General features: G+C 42.8%; 1 long non-coding RNA gene across 2 annotated transcripts in view; it reads right to left on the reverse strand.

Moving 5' to 3' along the window:
• Positions 1-17,353: 17,353 nt before the first annotated feature.
• The window catches only part of LOC116216318, a 42,926-nt gene continuing 34,226 nt past the window's right edge, over positions 17,354-26,053 (reverse strand). Inside the window, exons 1-3 of one of the 2 annotated variants that reach the window (XR_004158857.1) lie at positions 20,749-21,599; positions 19,410-20,347; positions 17,354-17,760 (exon numbers count right to left, since the gene is read on the reverse strand). This is a non-coding gene — a long non-coding RNA (uncharacterized LOC116216318). Of the gene's footprint in view, positions 17,761-19,409; positions 20,348-20,748; positions 21,600-26,053 lie in introns of those variants that run through there. The other variant, XR_004158858.1, reaches the window with a different exon arrangement.

The raw sequence follows: 26,053 nt of genomic DNA on the forward strand, positions 1-26,053 counted from the left end.
AAAAAGCCAGTTTATTTTTACTGCAATGCAAATTTTTCCTCTTGCTGTTCAAGTCCTAGATGACAAATATAGGCCAAGGGGATGGAATACTAAGAGGAAAAACAGAAGACTTTTCCTTCTCATTTCCACTAAGCATGTAACTAGAAGCCTGCCGATTCCTTCATCTGCTGTCTTATTTCTCCAGATATATACCATCCCCAACCCCATCTTCATGTATGCTTCCATGCTTAAGTCTGGGATGGCACCTCTCTCAATTACTCTGCATTTCTCTCAGGAAGATTAATCTTAAAAAGAGACTCTTGTATGCCCAGTGGCTACTATCTAACCAAACAACATAGTCCAAAGCATTACATAGGAAGGGTACCTCCTGAGTGTTTTATTAACTCCTAGGTCACACTGTTCTCTGCTTACTGTAATGTCCTTCTCCTGAGAACTTTGTCCCATGGAAAGAACACCATGAAGCATGTGGTGGAGAAAGCAGTCTTTGTGGTGAAAGGGATATGTTTCCCACTTGCTTTCCATACTCCCCTGTCTCTAAATCTCTCTGGCTCAGCTGCCAGAAACTGCTTATGTCCTACTGAAGAACCACATGGCCACACTGATTTTCACCTCTCAAGGACAGAAGCTAGTACCCAGAATGAAGTATAGTTTTAATGCAACACATAGGTACTGTGGCATCTATTTGTGACTATTCCTTAGTAAGAAATCAGCAGTACACTCAGGGACATCTAAGGAAACTCAGGCTCTGCAGTCAGCTGTGACTATGGTCTTCAGAGGATTGCGAGGTCTGTGCTATAGAAGACCATGCAGCATGGTGTGTGGTGCTGTACAAACACAACAGAACAAAAGTTAATCCTTGCCCTAAAGGGTTTCAATGAGAGAAGAAAAGATTCTTTGAAGAAAAAAAAAAAAAAAAAGCCTCACCCCAGACATTCAAGTGTACAGCAATGAGTCATCTGGTCAAATTCTGTAGTGGTACCTGAGAAAGAGGATGTTTCTCAGGTCAGTAGCAAAAACTCTCCTGCCACAGACCATTTAGAGCACTCATACTGCGCTAAGGCAGATCTTACATTTAAAAAAATACATATAGCCCTCTTATAGTATAGTCTACTTTTTCCTAGGAGACTGCTTTGTGCAGTGTATCAAGCCATCGTCAACACATTAGCTCCATACTTGTGGGTGTGGAATACATCAGGAAATCACTGCATGTATTTTTAGGCCACTTGAATTCTGCCAATACCCTGGGATTTCAGTTCAGTGTACTTCCAGCTATACCATCTTAAGCTATGCTGAAGGGAATGGATAAATTCTTCCTTTTGATGTTTTCCACAGTAAAGACAAGGAATTTCTGAAAAATCACATCCTTGTTAGAGCAAACTTTGAGGCTGGGGAAGGGATAATGGCAACAACGTTAATTTATTTTTCTTCGCCTGGCTTCCATTTTTGATCTTCACAAAAGGACACAGAAACTGTAAAAAAACTTTCCATAACATAATGCAGTCATTGAGAAAGCAGGCAAATGAAAACCACAGGTTCTGCAGAGAGACTGCCTTTCTGCACTATGCAGAGGGTTATTTCTTTTTCTGAGGAAGTATATACAAGAGTAGGCCATGCACACCACACAAAAGGAAGATCACATTTCCTTCCACCCTCCAGGTTTCTTTTGTTAATAATAATTATAAACCAACACTTAGCCTTGGAGTCACATGCCTAGTGATGAGAGATGGGCTCTTTCTCTAATCTCAGTCCTCCTCTCCCATTATTCTTTCATTGACTACTATTGACTTTATAGCATGGCTGGAAGCCAGAAATGAATGGGAGAATTGGAATGGCAAAACTGGTGGGGCAGGTTTCCCTGGCCAATGTCGCAATAGGCTGAAAATAAATAAATAAATAAATAAATAAATAAAATAATGTCCTTTATCAACAGCCAGATTCAAGTCCTTCTAATGTCACTGTGCACGTATGTCACAGCTGGAGGACAGTGGCCTGGAAGAACTGTTCAAGTCTTGGAAATACAATTCCATTTCCACAGGCATACTCCACACCTAAACATTAACAATTTTATATAGCCTCTAGACTCATGTTAATGCCTAATAGAACTGAACTCATCTCTAAAAATTTTTTTTTTTTTTCAAATGAGGCTTTCAGATCACATCTTTAGATAGCATTAACTCGTTAGGAGAGTGAAAGAATATTTCCAGGTGGGACTTTGTAACATGATGGAGTTGCTGTCATGCTACATTCTGGAAAGCAGAGCCAGCATGGGACAGAGAAAATTAATCTCTGCTGTGATCTTGTTGCCAGCATCCAAGGGACTAGACTCTCAAGCTGTGTGAATTGGCCCTTCATATCACAGTCATTTAAATGCACAAGTTGAGATTCTGTCCCAGGATTTTCCTCAGCTGTTTCAGTGACCCAATCTTAACCTGATCTACTACATCCCCATCAGAGGGAGGAAATGCATTATACCAGGAGAGAGTGCAGAAGTGTAATGTGTGAGCACTATAGGCACAATTAGTAGGTCTGTAATCTTTGTTGCAGCATATGCTTTGGGTCATACGATGATAAAACAACGTCTCTGTTCTCACACAGCTTGCCTATGCTTTCTGGCTCTGCTCCACTATGGATAGCAGGGGTGTCCCATAGAAGACAAGTATAGTTCTCTAATGCTAAGACTTCAAAGAAAGCTCTGAACCATCCCTCTCTGCCTCCTTCAGCTATCCCAAGCCATGTAGTTGTTTACTCCAGGGATATGCTACCCACTGAATGGAGCTGGACTCACATCTAGGATATCACCCTGCTACTTACTCTGGGAACATCTGCATCTGCCCAGGAAGGAATGGAGATGGCGAGAAGAAACTAACTCCTCTGGCTGAAGGTGAAAGGATCCAGGAGGTACTCAGAGCCTTTACTCTAGATTGGAGTCCTACATCTGGTGCTGGTTAGGCAGAGCAGAGGGGCCAACATCATGTCAAACTGAGCTACACTACATCCCCCAGGAAAGGCAGCAGCAGGGTGCAGAGTGCGATGATACAGCTTTCAACAGACTGTCCAGGAAACAACTCATATTTTAAACAAATAATTCAGCCAGATCAGACAGAACTGCTTCCAGCTCCATCTGGCTCTATTACTCACTGGAAATCACACCTTCTTTAAGGCAATTCAAATTACTTACCCACAAATGAACTTACCTGAATCATCCATTGAGACTGGAGGTTCTCATAACAGTGAGCAGTGATCCCACTAAACTGTGCAATCTTCAGGTTACTCCAGAGTGACACAGGATGCTAGTCTTAATATGTAGTTATCCATGCACTATTCAGAACTGTGGTACAGACTCTCAATTCAGAAAGAGTCGCACATCCCCACAGTAATTTCTTATATGACTTGATCTGGACAGAGGAGAGGAACTGATCAGTGATCAAATTAATAGTTACTTACATCCAAGTAATCAAGATTTGACTGGACTCACTACATTTATGCAAAGTATATCCAAACCTAGTGCTGCATGTGGACTTCACTAAGTACTGCATGTGGAGACTTAGGGCAGGCTCCATAAAACCAAGGCTGACTAGAAGAAAGGACTTCAGATAGAAAAAAAAAAATAATATTGAGAAGCTTGTTTATAGGCATGCTGATTGTAAATCTGTAAAATGATCTAGGAGGGATACTTGAACTCAGCAAGAAAATCAAATTGTGAAATGAATGAGGACTTCGGCATGAAGAAAATGAGGAGGGACGTCATATCCCTGGAGAAAATAACATGCACAATAGGTACTAGATTTCACATTTTTCTAGCAAGTCTCATGGGAGACTATAAATAGGGTAATTTGTGATTCAGCATCATGGGGAGCAGTACAGATCGCAGAAGATTTGGGACACTCTTGGAAAGGAGCCAAAGAACAACAATGTTCACATAAGCTACCGACAACCCCTTTAGCCCTATCAGTGACAGAATGCAAGGATGAACTAACTACTGGTTAGCTGAGGGAAGTGACATTGAAGGTCTGGGTTTTGTGGGGCACTGGGTCACGTCCCGCATATAAACAGGATGACAGGCGTATTGCTGGTGCAGGAGAACTAATCTTCCTAGCCTCAGTCTAGCAGTAATCAAGGCATTACACAATGCAAGAACTGTGGGTTAAGGAACTACAAACAAGTTCGACATGTTGTAAAAAGATTTAACCATGTGACAAAGAATGTGAAAAGAAGACGTTTTCCATTTGCTTTTATGCAGACATTAGGCATCTGAGTAGCAGGCAAGAGGAATTGGAAATTCTCATTAGTGAGAAGAAATGTGATATAATCAGCATTACTGAAAGCTGCTGGCTTCAATTTGCATGATCAGAATGTTAAAGTGACTGGTTATAACCTCCTTAAGAAAGACAGAGTTGGTGAAAATGAACTGAGTGAATCATGCCCTAACATCATACAATAGAGTAGGAATTACTCCACAGCCTCTATGAGAACGCATGGAAAGAAGCAGTGTCACATGGACTTTAGCACACGGGGGCTCCAGACAGTCACTGAGAAAACATCCTGATTTGGGGAACACTATTGACTATTATCTAACACAAGGAGCCATCATGTGGTAACTCTTCTGACTTTATTCTGACAAAGATGAATTAATTAGTCAGCTGAGAGTTGACGGTTGTCAAGGGAACAGTGTGGATGACCTGATTATATTCAATATGGGCAAACAGAGGGCTGTCCCTAACTTCAAAAGAGCTAATTTCTCACACCCAGAGTAAATTAGGAATCAACTTGATTGTGAGGAAAAACTGAGACAGGAAAAGATGTGAATGGAAGTAGGATGTATAGGAAAATTGTATTTGATGGCCAATAGCTGTAAGCCTACAAAAAAAAAAAAAAGAACTAGCGTAGCATTAGACCTCTCTGGAGGTCCTTTCCAACCCCTATGATTCTGTGATTGTGTGATTCTGTGATTAAACAAAGGCTTTGTTGTGAAGTTAAGAGTAGTAATTAGGAATAATAATAGTAATAAAAGTAAATGGATAAGAAAAGAATAGAATTGTAAAACTTCAGAAAAATAGTAAGAACATCTATGGAGAAAACACGCAGCCAGTAAAATTAAGGTAAGCATTAGGACATTTTCAAAAGGATAATCAGAACAAAGGAAACTGCAGTAATCACTTAGGCCTATTACTGGGTGAAGATAACATGAAGAGGCAGAAGTGGTTCAATAAATATTCCTGCTTTGGTGTCAAACATCTTTGAAAGCTGAGCACTGATTAAAGACACAGCATTTCTAAAATAGTAGACCCAAATAATGTGCATTCAGGGACCACAAAATTGTTAGCTGAGACTTCTTGCAATTAATTTTGAAAGTACTTTGTGAAATGGGAGTTTCCAGACAATGGAAGAAGTGCTATCACTATTCCAGTTCAAACAGGGCAAGCTGGATGAGCAAGGTAACTATAGATCACCTAACCATTGCAAGCAAAATGGAAAAAATGACGAAGAATAGAAGGACAAAAAAGCAGCTAATGCTGATAACATGACATCGTGGAAAGTATGTCTCAGAGAACAAATAAAGTTGCACACCTTCAATGACATTACAGGAACGGCCAGTAAAGTCATTAGTTAGCTACTACATGATAGTTCTTGATAAAGCATCTTCCTTAGTACCACATAACAGCGTGATTACCATAATCAAATGTCAGGAGAGCACAGGTGAAACAGCATGAAGAACAAAGTGAGTGACAAATTTAAACAAGCTGTCAACAGACAGCTCATGCTGAAGGCAGATGCATTGCTGCTGAGATTGGTACTAGATTATCCTACTCAACATTTTCATCAATGAGCCGGAAGCTTGAAATTACCATTGATAATTTGTTGATGATACAAAGATTGGCAGATGGGTAAACAGTGTTGGAGGCATGGCAGTAACACTGCCTGACTGCATCACTTGATTAATTGGGCCCTTCAAATAACACGTGTTTAATGAATCAAATGCTAATATATTCATCTAGGAAAAAGAAATGCAAGCCGTTCATAGAACCCAGGGATGGCATTCTGAAAAGAGATGATTCCAAAAAGGATTAAGGGAGGGAAGAGTATAACTGAACTTACCATGATGGGAGCTCTCTCTCCCTGAGTTATTAAAAAAAAGTCTCATAGGAGACTCCATACTATTGCTGAAAATAATGCCAGTTGATTCTGCTTGCATTTTTTAGAAGATGATTGAGTTTGATGGAGAAGCAACTCATGAAAGAGTCATATTGAAGATTTTATAGAAGGAGAAAAGTTTCTTACAGAGTGAGACTTAGAAAAAATTTTAAAAAAGCCCACAAGGATCTGCCTCAAGCCTCTTAAATCAGGGCAAACTTAAGAGTTTGGTCTGGCTGCTTCAGGCATTGTCTGCCCAAGTTTTAAAACTCCCAATCAATCTCCAGTGCATTATGACTTTTCCAAGTGAGAAAGAACTTAATGTCCAATCAAAAAATGCCTTTGAAGCAACTCGCACCCATTGCTTCTCATTCTTTTGTATTGCCCCTCTGTAAGAAGTCTGTCTCCACCACCTCCATAGCCACTTAGCAAGGAGCTCCTCCTTAGCGTTTGCTTCTCCAGGCTAGGCAATCCTGGCTCCTTCAACCTCTCCTCACACACTGTATGTCCCAGCTGCCAGTGATTTCAGTGGTCCTCTGCTGGAATCTCTCCAATTTGCCAGAACCTTTCTTGTACTTATAAAGCCCCATTTCTTTTGTTTATCTAAAACCAGAATGAGAGAAGATTTAAAGTCTTGAGGCCTCTGTAAACCAGAAGGAAAGGAAGATCAAGGATCTTTAACTGAAAGCTGAAGCCAGATAAACTCGATTACAGCATGGGCTCTTTGCTACTAAGCAGACAATACAGGTGCCGGATTCTCCATTTCTTGATGTAATCAAATCAAGACCAGATGTTTATATGAATATTTTTCTTCATCCAAGCAGCACAATCTTGCCTAGGATCAAGGCAAGGGTAACAGATGGGAGATCACGAATTGGTGATATGTGAACTGCAGGACTCAACTGCTTCTAAATTATGGAATATTTTCAGCATTGTACTCTTAAGGTCCAAGCCACTGTACATTTTCGAAAATGCCCAGCCCAGTCTAACTTATGGGAGAAATAACTGAAAGAAAGAAGAACCCAAATATACTATATATTGGATAGAAAAAAGGAGAAGTTGATAATAGTGAATGTTTCTGATTGAGTTGTCTCTTGCTGGACACCCACTGGACTCCTGGAGTGTGAGTCTGAGAGGCTTTCTTGACCTCTCATAGGAAGCCCTTGTAGCTGAACAACCTTTGGCCCTAAGGACTTGTTGCCCAACGCATTCCAGTTCCTAAAAATACAGTCTTCTGGAACCAAAAGTGTGTTCTTTAGAAATCAGAAGTTTTTGTCTGACCTTAAGCCACCATTTGTCTTTTCAGGGATATATAACAGATGTAAGTACACAGATATATTCTTTGAACAGAGATTTTGAACATGTTTGGTCTTAACTCAAATGGCAGATATGGTATATTCAGGCCTCAGAAAATAATCTCATGAAAGGAGCACATTCCACTATTGCTCACCCACAGGGAATGAAGTGAATCTGTGTCAGTTTAGACTGTAATCTCAGATTTTAGAAGATTTAAAAACTCAGCCAGTGGAAGGAAGAGTTGATGTGATTTTCCTAAACTTCAGTGACGCATTTGGCTTGGAATCACACATTTTTATTAAGGAAATATGTAATACAAAGCACCCTTGAAACTGATTAAAATCAACTGATAGGCTTTAAAGTGTCATTATAAATTGGGAGTTACTGTTTAGCTCACATATTTCCTGCAGAATTTCCCCAGATATCTGCTCTTGGCACTCTGCTATTTAACATCCTTATTGATGACCTGGAAGAAGACATAACTTCATTAATAACAAAGTCTCTTCCATCCTTAGTGAGGTGTGACAAATGTGTTTGGCATGATACATTGCCCTCCAAATAATCCTGTATTTCTGCAGAGTTTATAGGATGGTCAGAAAATCAGCTCAGAGCAGTGGTGTAATTTTAGGCGGGTAGTTAGTCTAGATGAATCCTAGACTTAAAGCCTGAGTTGACATTTCTGCTGATCTCCACCAAAAAAAAACAAATAAAAAATTGACATCTTCAGAGTGAAAGAAGTTTGACTGTCAATTAGACTGAAAAGTCTATGAAGAAAAAAACAAGATCTTGTATCTGGTAAAGAAAGAGGCAAACTAGAAGCGAGGCAGCAGGCACTCCACAGATGATTTTTCATATCAGACTGCCTGTTTCCTAAAAGCTCCTCTGTAGTCTAATCAATTGGAAATTCTAGCTTGGTCTGTAGTTTATGTTATGAGTGATAGAAAACTAAATTATTCCCTTCCAACCTAAACAAGCTATGGGTCTCTCTATGCCATAGCTGCAAGCTCTGTAGTTCATAGCTTTGTGGCGTTCTTTCTGTTGCAGCTATATTGAAGGAGTAAGAGTGCAATCGCCTGGCTGTTCCTTGTGAGCCAGCAAGTTATGTGAACACGTGGTGACTCTGAAGAGGACATCTTATTGTCCAGTGATAGTGACTAGAAGCAGAGATGGCACACACAACTGCCTGACATGGCCCGTAGTATGATTTTCCGTTTGACATTTTTGACAGACAGCTCTACCTAAAAGATGGTGTCTGAGAAAGAGGAACTGGAAGCTTCACCAAACTGTATTGCAACAAGTGTCCGGGCTGAAATGCAGGCTGGGCATTTTATATGGTAGTCAAGAGCTTTGGTGATTTACTATTTGGCAGTTTTCCTTCTACTCAGTGAACAGGTGGCTCCAAGAACTCTTCCAGGGAAGGCCCACTGCAGGGATTTGGTACACGTCGCCAGGAGAGTTAAAGCATTGCTGGAGTTTTACCTAACAAAAGCCTCACTTTTGCTAGAGAAAACAGCAGCTGCTATATTTTACACCTGTTTTCCCTTCTTGTATTTATATTTGTGGCTTTTGCCCCTTTTCTCACAATAGTTACAAATCTTTTTCTGAAGGATTATTTTCAGGACAGAGGAAAGTGTTCCTTACCATACTGTCTTATGCTCCTGCTGGAAAAGGCAATGGTTGTCTATCTGTCCAGGACTGTGGAAAAGTAGATCTGATGACCAGAAAGAAGCTCTTACGCTCCTGCGCTGTTGTGAGGCTTTCCCTACCCAGATCTGGCATTCCAGGGTGCAATCAGACTTCTCTATGTCAACCGAACCAGGTCTTATCTCAGAGAGACACTGATGTGCTACAGAATCAAATACATCACAGAAATTGAATCAGCTAGAACAATAGCTTGCACTGCTAGCTCAAATTTGTGTGCTCGGATACAGCAATTCATACACATTATGGGAAACCATGGGATGAAACCAGCACCCAGAGATTTACACACAATGGGACCAATTATGCACACCTTGTGTTTCCCATTATGTGTTACAACCCTGCCCTCATCTGTAAAGACAAGCATGTGAATTCTTACTCTGTCATGGCCAGTCCAATAGGCAATTCGGTTGGACAAATTCAGAATAGTAATAGCTGGAAAATAGCCACTATATCCTGAATACTCACAAAGCTGTGGGCTCACTCTGCAAAGAGGTGACTTTGTTTTCCCTCAATCTGGTTTTGATGTTCTCTTTTTCCTCCCTTTTATGCAAAGCTCTCCACCCCAGAAGGCAGGCAAGCAGCCAATCCACCTCTCTGCCCCACTCCAAAATAAATGTTAGATGCTAAAGCATGCACAAAAGGGAACTGTGAAAGGGTCTGCATAAAGGGTTGTGGGTTTTTTTTTTTTTCCTACTCTTGAGGGGTTTGTGTGTTTTGCACAGCACACTCTACTTTGTTCCACTGAGGTTCTTACACTGTGGTTCAGCCTGACCATTCAGCAGGTCAGAGGACATCTGCCATAAAGACCTGATGATACACTGAAAATGCTACATGACTTTTCTCTATTTCATTCCTCCTCCGATGAAAGCAACATAACATGGGCTGTTCAGACAAGTGCTCTATTGAAAGATTAGTCCAAAATTTGGATATTTTTGTGGCAGATTTGAAACGCTGCTTGTTATATACATATCCAGGGCTATGCAGATCTGGCATAGCTTCATCTAGGGCCAGGTTTTTTTAACAGACCTAAAAAAGATTTACAGCAGCTAGGGATAAATGACTACATTGCATGTAGTTATATGTGTATGGAATGGATGCTCTGTTTGTCCTACGTAACCCATGGAGTTGATGGTTATGCACTGACCATTCATCTTTACTTTGAAGCACCATGTGTCACCTTTCAGTGTTGCAAATTTACACTGTTATAAAAATCATAGAATCACAGAATTGAATGCTGGAAAAGAGTTCTAAGATTATCTCATCCAAGCACCAACCCACTCCCACCATGCCCACTGACCATGTCACTCAGTGCCAAATCCACACGGCTCTTGAACACCTCCAGGGACGGTGACTGCACCACCTCCCTGGCCAGCCTGTGCCACTGCCTCACCGCTCTGAGATCTGTTGGATCTGAGTGGTGAGCATACACTGCCTGTGCTATTGCTCTGACAAAGGTAGCTTACATTGCCCGCAGGCAGAGCAGCTGCTACTCAGCTAGGCAGGTGTCAACCCAGGCCACAGCAAGGAGAGGATATAGAGCCCTTGTAGAGCTCCGGCATGCTCTGTAGAAGGGCCACTGAGGCTGTGGTGTGGGATGTGTGGTGGAGGACAGATAACCCTTCTTGCAACCCTCGATGCTACAGTTTCATCTGTGGATGGTCAGAGTCTCAATGGCTTGGATCCAGGCTCCCTCATGAATAAAGCATGCAGAGATACTGAAACTCCAGCTGTTGTGCCCAAATTCCTTTCTGCCGCGGGGAAAGACAGATTGCTCACAAAAGGGCAAGTGTGAGTGGCTGGCCATGGAGATTTGTTCTCCCAACCCATCAAATATTTCCATGTGATTCGTTCCAAAATATTGATGTGTAGAGCCTTGGGACTTTTATATTTAGCAAGGAACATAAATCACAGATGCAGGGGGCAGCTTCTATAATGTTTCCTGGCTTATCGACTGCACCACTAATAGCTCAGAGGGGCTTGTAAATCGGACTGTGAATTCCACAGTACAAGCGGTGTTGAGGAGAAAGCCATTTACCTCTAGTGGAGGCTGGGAAGCACTTTCTGATGACAGGTCCTGGGGCATATCAGGATCCTCCTGGCAAAGCTCCCAGGGGGCTGTGAGGTGTCAGTGAAACACGTGGGACCCACTCATCCACAAGCCTGAGGGTGACACCACCACATGGATTCCCTCAGATGTGCTCTGAAGATCTTTGTGCTGGCTCCTCTTTTTCTTTCTTCTTTGTTCATTCGCTTAGCAAAGAAGCTTCACACAGGTCCTGTTCCTTTCACTGGCTAGCAGCTTGTAAATCCAGAAATCAGATAAATTGCTTGAGATCTTGGGAATGCTCATGTGAGCAGCACCAGCCTTTCCCTGGCTGGGAGAATCAATCAGCCTTCCCAGCACACCCATTGGTGTGCTGTTGCAAGGAAGACTTGAAGTCTTCTCCTTTGTAATTCATTGTTTTATGCCTCTGAATAACTCAGTGTTTAGTTTAATAATAATTCTTTTTATTCTTGTAGTTCCATCCATCTGAGCACCAAGAATTGGTTTGCCAACATCAAAGCCTCTGTCTTCTTGTATTGAATTTCAGCATCAACTTATTTTCTTAAAATCCCCATTCTGACAGATTTCCCCTCTAGCAGCTTGTCCCGGCCTTTAAAAATTCTTCTAAGTAGAATCTGAGAATGGCTTTCCTGCTTCCCTCTTGAGTTCACAGCAAAACGTGCCAAAAGTAAGAAAGTGTCCATCCAAAACAATGGCAGTAATGTGCATGAGGTCCTGCCAAACACAAGGGGTAAACCGCCTGAAGGAGATAACCAAATACTTGCTTATTGTATTCACAAGACTCGCTCACTAACAGTCAGATTATAATTTTAGCAATAGGAGGTACCCGGCTTTGAACAGATGGGATCTGCAAGCTGGCACGTCCCTCACAGAGCTTCATTGTGACCCCATGCGGACAAGCGCTCGCATCACTGAAGCCAACACATCTGCACCAGGGCTGAGGAGCTGCCTGCTAAGCTAGCGTCATGGGAGCTGCACTGGGGGATGCAGATCCATGATGTTATTGCATTCAGTTATCTCAAATTTAGGCAGAGCCTTGGTTCTCTTTAGGTCCTTGGACCAAAAAAAAAAAACCAAAAAAACCAACAACCCAAAACCTGCCTCTCCATCTCTTCCCAGCACTATGGAGCTTCCTGATTTTTTCTTCTTGCCTACCAGGACCTTTGCAGAGATTTTCTAGGCATTAATGCAGGGAGTAAGACTGAGTGCAATGATCTCCCTCAAACCTGAGAAAACTTGCTCGTGGTATATTGCAGGAAGAGTTTTGTCAAGTACATTTTCCTTTGTTCCTTTAATTGTCCCCACTCCTTGCCTTATTTTAGAGATGGCTGCCCATGCAGCCCCAGCATCCACAGAACAAATGTCTGTAGGGCATGGCCTCTTTGTCTGAACCGTACCCACTCTCACATCATTGGCGAGCTGACAGAACCTTGCACTCTAGATACCCTTCTATTGTGCAGTGGGATTTGATTCCATTTACTTTCCGTGAACTCTGTTAACTTTGTGCAGTGCTCTGTTTGCGCTCCTGTGTCTATTTTAAAATGACACACCTTGTGGACTTCTGTCATTCAGAATTTTACAAATACTTCACCCTGATCTTTTTATGACATGTTGACTGTCAAAGCTAACAACAACATTTTGTCATAGTCTTTTCTGCTGCCTCTGGCAGAGCTTATTTAACTCTTTCAGCAGTAATTAATATTTCCTTTGCCGACTTTCCTTACCACAGATCTAGAAAAACATCTACAACACATCTATAAAATGTCTTTATCCTCCACTGTAGCTGTATTTTTGCCACCTGTGTCCTTCCTGTGGCCACCAGCTCTCCCGGATGTTATGCTCTCTCCAATTAGGCAAGATTTCTTATCTGCATTATTACTACAAAGGAACCTTAGGAGTTTGGATCCCACAGTGCTGAGGGCAGCATAAAACCAGCCAGGAACCATGATCCTAGAGAGTTAACAAATCTTTTTTTGGCTCACTTTATGTTTTAATACCTTGACATTGCTTAAAAAAATAAATTACAGAGAGCTGTCCAAAAGTTTCCACTAGAACCATTTCCCTGGGAACCTCATGTCTCTACATACTACATCCATGGTCCTGAGCATCTTGAGGCCGTCAGGAGAACAACCTGTCATTCACAGCCTCACAAAAGGCTCCTCCTACCCCATATTTAATTATTATCTGTGTTTGCAAGCATTGTTCCAGGACAGTCTCATCATGGAAAAGATTATCCACTGTCTATTGAAATTTCTTCACAAGCATTCAAAAAGCACTTCTCGGGCAGCCAAAAATGCAAGTCTGGAAAGAAATTTTGGATTTCCAGGATATGTTTGAAGGAGAGGAAATCAGTCATTCTGATGCTGAAATTAAGTTGTTTCAAATTGTTAAAATTGGTTCTGGAGCTTCAAGGGTTAAAAATATGCATTCTAAAATGTGAGTTGAGGTAATCTCGTGATTTAGCAAAACTGCTGCCTGATAACACACCCACTGCCTTTTGATGATATGAAAGGAACTGCTGGAGGAACGGAAGAGGGTGCTGTCAGTCTCAGGTAAGATGCATTTAACAAAGCTGATAGCAGCCCAGACAGTCTCTCTTGCAGGAAGGTTAGGAGAAAGGAAGCACAGCATGTCAGTTCAGCCCCAGTTGATGGGCTTGAACTGCTCAGCCTGCTGCAGCTCCCTGCTCTGAATTCTGCACCGTGCAGAGCCCAGCAACAGGGATGAACTTGCTTGGCATCGGATGCCCAGAGGCACTGCATGGCATATTAAGCATCGTGTAAGCATGTGATCCTAAGTCACTGGCAGCATCCCAGCAGAGTCATATTTCCATTGCATTCCTTGGATATCTCCCAGCCACTGGCCTGAGAAAGTCACTAACCTTCATATGCTTCATTGTTCTGGCGGGACGTCTCCATCCAGATGGTGTCGCGTGACTTCTGCTGACCACTGAGCGTGCTCTTGCACAACTCATCCCGGAAACATCTGATCTAACTGACATGTCCTGGCAATACCAGCACCTCACTCCTCAACATCCACCAGCAGGTTGCACATCTTTTCCAGAGTTGCAAAGCAGCTGGGTGAGTCTTTCCAGCCACGGCACATCATCATCACTCCCACTGACAACCTCTCCTGCCTGAAAGCAGAGGAACCTTGGGCAGTCTAACAGAGTTAGGCTTTAGAATTTATAGTGTTTGAAGAGAGGATCCCTTGGATATATTATTTGGATATTAGGAAAAAATGCTTCTCAGAAAGAGTGAGGCTGTATTAGAATGGGCTACCCAGGGAGGTGGTGCAGTCACTGGAAGTGTTCAAGAACTGTGTGGATGTGGCACTGGGGGGACATGGTCAGTGGGCATGGTGGGGATGGGTTGGCAGTTGGACAAGATGGTTTTAGAGGTCTTTTCCGACCTTTTTGATTTGATGATTTGAAGTTTGCATCTGAAGAACAGGCCTGTGCTTGAGGAGGATGAGCAGCCCCACACATTCAGCTGTGGCTGAGGGGCCTAAGGGCAGTTTGTCATCTGCACTTTGTGCAGTCTTGCAGAAGTGCTGCAGCAGGTGGGTACTGTCTGCTGTGATCTGGTCAGAAACTACAGGTGGATACCTCCTGCCTTTGGCCATAACTGACAAGTAGCAAATAACAACATAAAGGATGGACAGAGGAAAAATGGGAGAAGTGGCTGCATCTACCTGAAGGATGGAGAGGAGGAGTTGAAGATGGTAGCAGTGAGAAGACCCAAAGAGGATCAATGACAATTAGGATGACACGATTAGCTGCCATGGAGATAACATTATCCACAAGCCTGACAGAACAGCACGGCTGTTGTCATGAAATGTCAGCTCTCACAGCTCAGGGAAGAGGCTGCTGTCAGCTAGAAATTCATACAGCCAATACATTTTCTGGTGAGGAATGAAAGGCAGGTGCTCTGCAGACATTCAAGATACCCTTGATAGACAGACCTTTGGTTGACGAGGAAGACCTGAAGAAGAGACTGAAGAAAACAGCAGCTGGGAGGAGGAAGAATAGGTTCGCTGAGTGCAGGAGACCAGCTGTTCACAGAATAACAGAAGAAATGGCAAGACAAATGGACATTTGGTGCTGTGAGAACCAGAGATAGGATAAGAACCAGCTGACCTAGAATGGAGTAATGGACCACTTTTAGCTCTTCATCATTTCCTATAATCTAGCAATTTTATTTGTACCAACTTGAGCTAGGAGTCAGGAAATGCTTCTCTTTCTCAAGCATTATTGCATTTATTTTGGTTTTGGGATATTAACAAAAAGATGGTAGTCTCCCATGTGTTTGATACTGTTAAACTCTGCATAAGATTGGAGAACTTGAACAAAGTTCAGTGACATTCATACAACAAAGGGTAGCATAGACTTCTGCCAGGCCTCTTATTTAATGTGCAGTAAGTAGATGTTACAATTACAGAAATGGAAAACATCCAAGACACTTGTAGAAAGCAGGCCCAGTTTAATTTTATCAGACTGATATAAAATGAAACTTAAATATACCGATGATATATATTAAAAGATAATTCTCCAGCTTAAATGAAATTACTGATACATCATGTTGAAGAGACTCTGTGCTGTCTTTGAAAATATGCAGAAAGAAAAAGACTGTCATCTCATACTTCCTAATATATGTGGACAGGAAAAGTCAGGATGAACTTCAGAGTCTGCTTCTTTCATGCAGTAAAACAGAGGGGTTGAGACAGCAGGCAACAAGCCAAGCTGCAGGCAGAAGGAGCGGTAGGACCAATTATTCAATTCAGAACAGGGCATCCTGACTGGGGACCTTCATAAATCAAGCAGTGTGCAAGACGAGGAGACACGAGGGAGATGTTCAGCTAGTGGGAAAGGGGGTATGTTCCAGCACTGGATGTCTACTACATGTCCTCCTAGTGCTTAGCACACAGGCACCTACCTACATTAAGCAAGCATGCATCCAGTGAAGCCTGTCCATCAGAAGCTGGGGCCTGCAGATTTCACATTGCATCTGCAATCTGCATGCACAGCTTTGAGCATATGGCACTGTACAGCACTCAATTTCATGATCCCATACTCTTTTTCAGCTGTTTTGATTCTGTGCATAATTATTCAGTTTAGCTGCCTGCCCTACCCAGTGCATGGCCTGCAGGCCTATTTTCCACTGTTTTTCCTTTTCTTTCTTTCTTTTTTTCTTTTTTTTCCTTTTTCTTTCCTGTTTTGTCCTGTAATCATTATTACTGAGTTTCCTTGTGGCCTTACCCTCAAATCAGAGACTTAAAAAAATTAATGCCTATTTCTCCATAGCGTGCATGGGAGAGGAGGTGGTTCAGGCACACAATAAAATAGAGAGGTCAAAGTTGCCTGATGTTTTTCACTAACTGTGGGTGACAAAACGAAGGCACTCAAGCTTCTGTTTCCAAAAGTTGCTGGCAAACTTTCAGTATTTTATACACTCGCATACAGCTCCCACTAACTTCCTTTCCAGGTGTGTGTGCTTAGCACTACCACAAACACTGTCTGCACAAAAAACACAGCATGCAGTGAGTGACAAACAAAGCCTGGGTTGAATGAACTCTGCCCGGAGAGGGAGGAGCACATCTGTTTCTCTGGCACAGCATCCCTCTGCCTCTCTTACAGAACGTCCCCTGCTATAACATCATACTAATGGCATTGAGGCCACTCAATGCAGGTAACCCAGAATGGCTTCCTCCTCCTCAGCCAAATTAGACAGTGGTTGTATCAAAATACAGTACGTGTTCATGTAACCAGAGTGCAGCAGAATGCCTCTGGAGTTCACAGCAGAGGCATTCCTCAAGTTTGGCATCTCCTAGCCAAGCAATCAACTCAGTATCTTTAACATGAGGCACCACAACAAAACCAAAGTCTTTTAGATAAGAATTGAACTAAATATTTTGTTGCATGGATTTGTATTGATAACTCATTTTGGCTACCATAGAAGAGTTATTAGTTTCAGTCAAGTAATAAAGGTGTGCACTACAGATTTGTCAGGTTAGGAAAGCTGTTCTTTTCTTTGTAGACCAGCCACAGGTTGAACAGAAAGAAGGTGTATAATCAATGAATATAAAGACATTATAATTATGAAATAAACAAGAGAGTTTGGCTAAGCAGGTTATAATAACAAAAAGAGAATAGATAGAATGCTTACCTGCGTCCTGGGCTCACTACAAAACTCCAGAGGAGAGATCTCCAGAAGAGATCCTTCTCCACTGGCAGTCAACTCTTAAATGGGTCCAGGAGAAGTGGAGCAAGGCTCCACCCTTTCCGGCAGCACAGGTGAATTGCCTTCACCTGTGCTCCTTGGCTGACTCACTGCTTGCCTCGGGTGATCAACCTCTGGTTGATCAGGCCGTTATTCAGCAGTTCCCATACAGAAGGGGAATGAGTAGGACACTCATTTCGGGTAGGATTTTCTCAGCTATTTGCATACAACAGATGGATAGGAAGACTGAGGTCTTGTATGTCTATTTCCAGGGTTCTGGTAGAGTTTGGGACAGGCAGTCACACCATTTTGCCACTACATCTTCTCTCATTTCTTTGATCCTGTAGACTAAAGAAAATATATCAATTAATTACAAAGTATTTGTAATAAGAAAATAAATCAATTAATTACAAAGTATTTGTAATAACCCAGTCTTCACCTCCATATAATTCTGTAAGTGATACGAAATAGGACCAGGTTAGCACCTCTTCCAGACAGACTAATTTTTTTATGTTTTCAGAATGAGTTTGGCCATTGAATTTTGGTCATTGTATTAAAAATATCTGAAGAAAGGCCAATTGCTTATGAATTTAAACATTGTTCTCTGCTCTCGGTGAGTTTGATGTGTGGTCATAGAAAATAAAAATTGCAATTGCTTTTGCTAAGTAGCTATTTGAATGTGATAGAGGTCTTTCCTTCACTCTCTAGGCTGCATCCGTTTCAGAGTGCCTCAGAGACGTTACCTCATTAATTTTAATGAGAAGCCCAGACGTGAATCCGACACAACCATAAATTGTTCTTTTTGTGTGTGTGCGTGTATGCGTGTGTTTAAAAGAGCTCCCTGTGTTACCCTGTGAAGGACCTGCCTGTGTTGTGTGCTGACGTCCACTATTTATGCACGTGTCATTCTGGCCTCACAACACAGTTCCCTTTTTATCCTTCAGCCACCCCTTTGCAAATTACCTTCATGCTTCTCCCTGTAGTGCCTTCTGTGCAGATAGCTTATTCCATCTCTCAAACAGGAGCAAGAGATTCTCCTACTCCAGACAGCTTCTAGATAGAAGCCGTAACATCACTCCAAAATACCCTCACTCAGTCACACCCGTATGTTCTCTTCAGCCCTACCTTATGTCCTTGTTCAAACTGCACATCCTCCAAGGAGCCTCCTCAAACCCTCTTGCAAGGCATAAGCTGAAGGCTGGACTCAGGATGTGCAGCTGAGTTTGCGTGGGAGCCCTGCCAGTCTCAGGAAAGGGATAAGGGAGGTGAATGATGATGTCTTGCTCTCCTGTTTTTCGTGTCTGACTGCCCAACCTGTTCTGTGGCTGACCCTTGAGAGGCAAGCCACCAACGGAAACTGTTGCCAAAGGAAAACCCCTTGCTCAGAATATCTGTAGTGGAAGAGATCTGGGTTTGTACATCCACCTATAGGAAGTCCTGGAAAAATAATGTATTCAATACAGCCCATTCACCAGCTCCCATGAGATCAAATCCCAAGTGTCTGCTTTGGGCAGTGGGCATTGGCTGCTTAAGTGACATTGCCACAAGGTACAGCAACCATTTGTCCTTGTCGTATACAAGAAGCAAAATGAGCAGTGGAAGGATACTCACCACAATGTCTAAGCTCCTAAAATGCCTTCCTCCCACGTGCCTGCTTTCACAGGTGACCCATTTCCCCTTTCCAGAAAGATCTTTGTTTCCTCCTATTGCATAACAGCCTCACTACTGCTTCCAGCTATGAGCCATTTTCAACCCTGCTCATCTCCTCACCAAATTCTAACTCTACTCAGATCATCTCAGACTGGTGAAGAGTTTGGTTTTTGCCCAGCTGGTGCCTATTCACTCAGCAAATGCCAAAAATTTAGGTAAACTAACAACCTTCTCTGTCCTCGTAGGACTCAATTCTTACACATAGTTTGACAGTCACTAGGGTATTCCCATCAGCGAGAGTATTTATGTTGTTTTTAAACCCTCTCATAGCAGTTAGGGCCACCCACCAGCTCTTTAAAAAGAGATGCTGCATCTGTTCGGTGAACAAGTTATGCGTCTGCATTTGTAAACTTTGATTCAACTCAGATATGCATGTGCCTTGGGCTTCCTCTGCTCTCTATGTCCTGATTAGCATCTGCTCTTCTGCAAACATCCCGTGTAGCTTGGCAACATGGACTCTTCCCGTCCTCTGTGACTGCGTATGATTGTACTGTCATTTTGTCTTGATTAACATATAATCATATAATCAGAGAACAGTTTATATTGGAAAGGACCTTAGAGACAGTCTAGTTCCAATCTCATTGCCATGGGCAGGAACACCTTCCACTAGTCCGGGGTGCTAAAAGCCCTGTTCAAATTGGTCTTGAATACTTCCAGGGATGAGGCATTCACATCTTCTCTGAGCAAAATGTTCCAGGGCCTCAACACCCTCATCATTAATAATTTCTTCCTTCTATCTACTCTAAATCTACCTTCTTTCAGTTCAAAGTCATTAACCCTACTCCTATCACTGCCTACCCTTGTAAAATGTCTCTCTTCTCATCGTTTTCTTGTAGGACCCCTTTAGGTACTGGAAGACCACTAATAAGGTCTGTCTGGAATCTTCTCCAGGCTGAAGGACCCCAACTCTCTCAGCCTGTCTTCAAAGGAGAGGTGCTCCCACCCTCTCATCATCAGATCCTCCTCTGGTCTCACTCCAATAGGTCCATGTCCTTCTTCTGCAGGGGCTCAAAGCTGAATGCAGTACTCTCGGTGGGATCTCACAAGAGCAGAGTTGAAGAGGAGAATCACCTCTTTTGGCCTGTCCTTCACATTTTTTGATTCAGCCCAGGATACAGTCATTTTTCTGTGCTGCAGTGCATATTACTGTCTCATATTGAACTTTTCATCAGCCATCAACACCAAGTCCTCTTAATGTCTGTTTGCAATCCATTCTCTTCACAGTCTGTAATATAAAGGAAGAAAAGTTTATGTTGATAATGACACTATTTCAGGATTTGATGGTGTCTGTCTCGCCTCAGTGTCACAGGGCTACCTCTTCTTGAGCTTTATCGTGTACACGTAAGTGGAAGCCTGAAGAACTTCACTTTCTGACTTAGAATGTTCCAAGTCTTTGTTCCACCAACTATATGTTCATAAATGCATTTTGGTTTTGTATGTCTGTGCAAACTGCTAAAAGCTGCATACTTTTCATGATATGGGATGCTTTAATTGAGAGCTTGTAACTAAATAGCCTTCGTCAAGCACATTGATTTCTGTTGCAACTGCTTCCATGTTTATTGCAAATTAATCTGTCCTCTGCTTTCTGTTTACCCTGGCTCAGCTTTTGTGCCCTGGTATACTTACGTGAGTAGATTCAGTACCCCTGGCTCACTCCTTAACACTTAACACTTCCAAGGGCTGGTTTCTCTAGACTCCTCTGGTGTTACTTGTCAATTCAAGTCCACTTCCACCTTTCCTTGTGGTCGGTCACTACAAATCACTCACTCTCCAGTTGATGCCAAACAACCAATAATAAGCAAGATTTGGTTTCATCCACTAGCCCACCAAAATTTTGGATAGCATCTTCTGACAGCTCTCTTGTAGAGTTGTTTTCAGGATGTTACTGAAGGACTGGAGACTTAATCTCCACCAGGCTGGAATGGGCTGCAAATTTCTCACATCTGAGATAAAAACTTCTTACTTTCATTTCTTTGAAATAACTCCCATTTCTAGATAAGTTCAAACTTAATGCAACCCAATTCTGATTCTTCACAAGGCTCCTTTGAAACCCAGGGAATGAGTCTAGGTTTAGCAGATTTGTTTCCTGCTGACACTGCACAAGAGAGATGTTACTGCCAGGGTGTGGAAGATCAGTCTTTTTACCTGGCACTCAGTGCATAGCAGCATGCAGAGAGTAAACACTTTGTCCCATTCAGGCAGGTCACAGCCAAGGAGACAGTGGCAAAGCTTGTCCTTTAACAATTGTTCTTTCTCCGGTCTCCTTTTTCATGTTCTCCTTCCTCAATCCTTCTCTGCCCTCTCCCTTTCTTTTTCTCACTGCTTCTAAAGAAGTCTCTCTTTTTCCGCCTTCAGCCTTGACTTTCTTTTTGTCTGACTGTGCAAAATCACCTCCCATCCAGGGAACTGCAATTCTCTATGGTTGGTGAGCTGCTAACAGGACTCTGTCAACAGAGCACTTGTGCTAGCAGTGCAAACCGTGTGAGCTCAGCCTGCTGCGTCAGAGGGAGGGAGCAACATTGCACAGAACACGGACCTCCTCCATGGCCAGGGTCAGCTGTTTGAGTTTCCATCCCTTGGGTGCAAGAGAATCTGCATTTAAGTGGGACATGTTCTCCAGTTCCTGCTTCTAAAAGTAGAACCCATTTAACTCAGCAGATTGCCCAGCTGGAACAGGCTATTTACAGCTGTACCTGAAGCTCTGATAAGATAATGGTTATGTTGTAAATACCTATCCCATTATGCTGCCTTTGGTTAGTGCTTGCAGTCACACATGAACCAAATGGCTCCTCATATTCAATAACATCTCAGGACTCCTTCATGAAGCAAGCTGGAAGTCCCTTAGGATTTTTAAAATTTGTTTATTTTACTAGAAATTTCCTGAGACCTGGTAAAAATCATCTGATTGCGGGGTAAAAAGCAGGCGTTGCAGCTGGGTCTCAAGGCAGGGAATCAGGGTGGGCCATTTTTCCACTTTGGTCATTTAATAGGTGTACATTTCATTAACTGAGATCAGATCTGACATTTATTGGAATTATTAGAGAAAGGTGAAAGGGGTGAGATGGAAGAACTTATAATAAGGAAACCATCAGAAAACACATGTGCACATCTCAGAGCGAAAGAGGATTTGTTGTTCCTTCCTCCCTCTGTCCTCTTCCTTTCCCAAAAATATAGTCTGATTCTAAAGCAGAGAGAAGTGCTTCTACGTGGCCTCACCAAAGTTCTTCCCAGTTCTGTGTTGGTGATGGAAATGGGGGAACTTGGGGCCTCTGTCATGGCAAGAGGACAGAGAGAGTCTTCCAAGTGATCTGGGCTGGCTCCTGGGGAAGGGGCAGGGGAAAGACAGTAATCTCCAGCTTGTATTTGGGGATGTTTGAGTTTGAGGAACCCTTTCTCTTTCTCCTTATCTGCACCACAGTCCCCACAGTTTACCAAGAAATATTTGCAGACCAGCATTGTCTTGACATAGCAGGAGGCTGCTGAGGTGCTGCCTTCCACCAGCTGGAGGCACGACTGCTCTCCCCTTGCCCAAAATGCTTCACAGAAACTATCCTTTGAGTAGGTGCCCTTATGGGATTGCGCACATATTTACAGACCACAGACAAGATGCAGTCAGCGCTGGACGGTCCATTTGCTTCATGCTGTTCTCCTGTTCTCCTCTTGGAGAGAAGGAAGATCCCATTAAATGTGAAAGACATGCTCTCCTGTCTGCCCCAGTTTCCTGTTCACGTGAGGCAGCTCGTGCTAACCTTTGGGGCACCACGCAGAGCTCATCAGCATCTTGCCTGAGGTCATTAATAAGGCATTCTTCTTTTTCTATTTAATTGCTGGACCCATCCTTTCTTCAGCTCTGTGCGTCACTGTGGTTACATTCACACAGGCACTCCCAACCTGAGGAGCTGGAAAAAAGCATCCCCTGAATCATGCCTGAAGCATAGCAGATGTGGTTGCCTCCCCATAGGAAATCATAATCAAGTTCATATGTGTCACTTAAACCCACTATTGTGTCTGTGCATCAAATAATTGCTGCTTGACCCATTAGGTGAAACAGCTACAAAACAGAAAGATCTTCTGGCGCCAGAGCTAGGACCGCAGAAAGTCAGGAATATTTTTAAGTGCAACAAAGTCAGCAGCTGGGATATTGTTCCAGGGTTCAGGAGACATTTGCCCTGCTCCAGGTTCAGCTGCTGGGCCTTCATTTTTGCTCCCAATCCTTGTCCATCGTCTCCGAGATACAGCCTGACTCCCTCATTAGGAGCTCGTACAGTGTCTAGCGTAACGGGGCCTTGACCTGATGCAGCCCCAAGCCCTGCCTCCATAAATCAAGTACAAGAATGGGATTACAGCACTGTCACCCGACAGTAATAACATGTGCTCCAGGTCAGAGACACTGAAGGGCGAGCCTTGCTCATTAAGAAAGAGAAAAATATGGGATTTTTCACTTGACATTATCAGGGAAACGTGTTCATTCATGTTTACAGAGTTATTGTAAGAGCTTCCTACGACAAAGATATCCTCTTATGGTGAAAGTGAAACCCTATCTAGCTGCTCAGCCTGCTCTAGGCTGACCTCCAAAACTGAACAAAGCCCCCAAGACAGAAAGAAAGCAGATTTGGGGCCCCGAGGAAAATCTCCAGCAGTGCTAAGCTCTTTGGCTGGATGAAGCCTCTGTGCTATGCCAAACCACCCAGCAGTTGCGTGTCTCTGGGATGAACCAGCACTCCTGTTAGAGCAGGAAACCAGCCCCGCTCTCATCTCTCTCATACCAGGAGAGGAGACTGGGGCCAAAGCCTGGCTTCATAGGCATTTCAGTCCCACTCCTAAGTGGATTTGGCCTTTTCCCACTTGGCTCAAAATGTAGTTCAGAGGCAGCGGCAAAGGCTGCAGCTTCTGCTGGCCTCCAAGGGATTCTGGTATTGAGTACCCAGCACAAAACCCAAAAAGTCTCAGTTTGAAAAAAAAAAGATTTTCCAATGTAGGTTTCCTGCCTGACGTTTGCTTTTCTACAGAAGAGATTTTTGTTGAAGCAAATCAGTATGTCTTCTCCCCTCCCTAACATTAGCAAGAACTGATGTTCTTCCTGGACTCAAAGAAAAACTTTAAATTTTATATTATTGGAGTCACACACACACCAAAAAAAAAAAAAAGAAGACAAGGCAACCTGTTGTGTAGTTTTGCAAGCCAGGGAGTTCTTAGGGTTACTCACTTCTATACCTGTTTGGATACCTGGTGTTCTGGTGAAGCATCAGAAGCTCTGGGTCAGGTGTGAGTTCCCCAAAAAGAGGAAAGATACAGCTAAAGCAGTCTGACATCCTTTGAAAACTGAAGACTGAACTCTTCACCTCCTGAAATCTATGGAATATTTCCCAGTTTCATGTTGTGAACAGATTGACACAGTCTTGGTTTGGAGCTGGGGATATCTGGCCCTACTGCTGAGGGAAGATTGCTCCTTCCCTTCACTGACCCGCTTGAAAGGAGGATCAAGATTTCCCAGGGCTGTGAGCAGGGCAAAGGCTAAGGTGAAAGCAAAGTTTGCAGCTCCTGCTGAAAGAATTAGTGATGGTCTAGGGCAACCAGAGTCCAGACTGGCCAGATCCACTCAACAGTCAGAGGCATGCTGTTTCATCTCTCTGCACTGTGGTTCCCTGGTTGTAAAAGAGAAAACTTTTCCCTACCTCAGAGCAACTCCCTTGGTTCTTGTCAAGTACTTAACTACCGCAGCAGTGAGGGCCATATAAATTATAATTACACTGAGTGCCTGGTGCTGCTGCCCGGAACTAGCACTTCATTCTTTAGTGCACAAAATTTCTTTTTGGTGGGGAAATTAGCTGCTGCTGCTGCAACCCTAATTAGGTTCCCTGTCTTGAATGACTCATTTCAGCATATAGAAATCAGTTTTCTTTGTCTCTAAAGGAAGCTTGAAATCATGTTTTGGAATTCAAACCAGGTTATATTTGCTCATAACACACAACCCCCAAAGTCTGGTTAGGACAGGGTGGGGAGCCACGGGTGTTAAACTTAGAAATGGATTTAATTAACCTTTGCTGTTTATTGCTTGCTTCCAGAGTTCAGCCAGGTTAGGAAAAGAACAAGGAACGGGTCACCCAGTGTTTACACGGGGCTTTTGAAGAATGGCCCAGACACTTTTTTCCCCCCTCCTTTCTTTAAACATTTCAAGTTTAAAGCTGTGGCTTAATTTTGGAACCACGGAAGGGGAATGTTGATTCAGAGAATGGTAAATACGTGGTGGTAGGAGGCAATATGAGCTCGTCTGTGCTGCCTTTCACATCAGGATATCTCTCTGCCTCCTCAGCCTTCTGTCTAGTAGGAGAGCCACTACCTATGAAATGTCCATCTCTGCCCTCCCTTCCACATGGAGCATCTGTGTCCTGATCGTGTGGCTTATTGAGTCACCCTCACATCAGCTCTTGGTTCAAAACATAGTTACTGTGCACACTGTTGCAGAAGGAAAAGTTGTTTTTCAGGGTTTTATGAGCCCATTCAATGTTATGGAGCAGAAAGCCACTCAGTTTAAATAGACATCAGACTGGCATAACCATGGCAAGAAGATCTGAAGCTTAGGATTGACAAAGGAAGATTTGTGAAACGATTAAATCAGCAAATTATACCATGAGTAGGAAAAAAAGAGGCAGCAGTTCTTCAGCTATTGATTTTTACTTTGCTCCTGGTTACCTAAAATATACTGGAAAAATGAAAGGAGTGGAGACACTGGGGAAAATAATAATAACAAAATAAAGCAAAAATAAATTTAGCACATTTCAGAAAGCAGTGTTTTTTAATTCAATATGTGACTGCTTCTCTCCTTAGTGACAATAAATTACAAGAGCTTCTCCAAAAGTAATGCCTCCTGTGTTATTACATTGGCCCATGACATTAGAGGTGCATGTCGGTGGTATGGCCATAGAGGTTG

This window comes from Meleagris gallopavo, chromosome 2, assembly GCF_000146605.3.
Source record: "Meleagris gallopavo isolate NT-WF06-2002-E0010 breed Aviagen turkey brand Nicholas breeding stock chromosome 2, Turkey_5.1, whole genome shotgun sequence".
NCBI classification, from domain to species: Eukaryota; Metazoa; Chordata; class Aves; order Galliformes; family Phasianidae; genus Meleagris; species Meleagris gallopavo.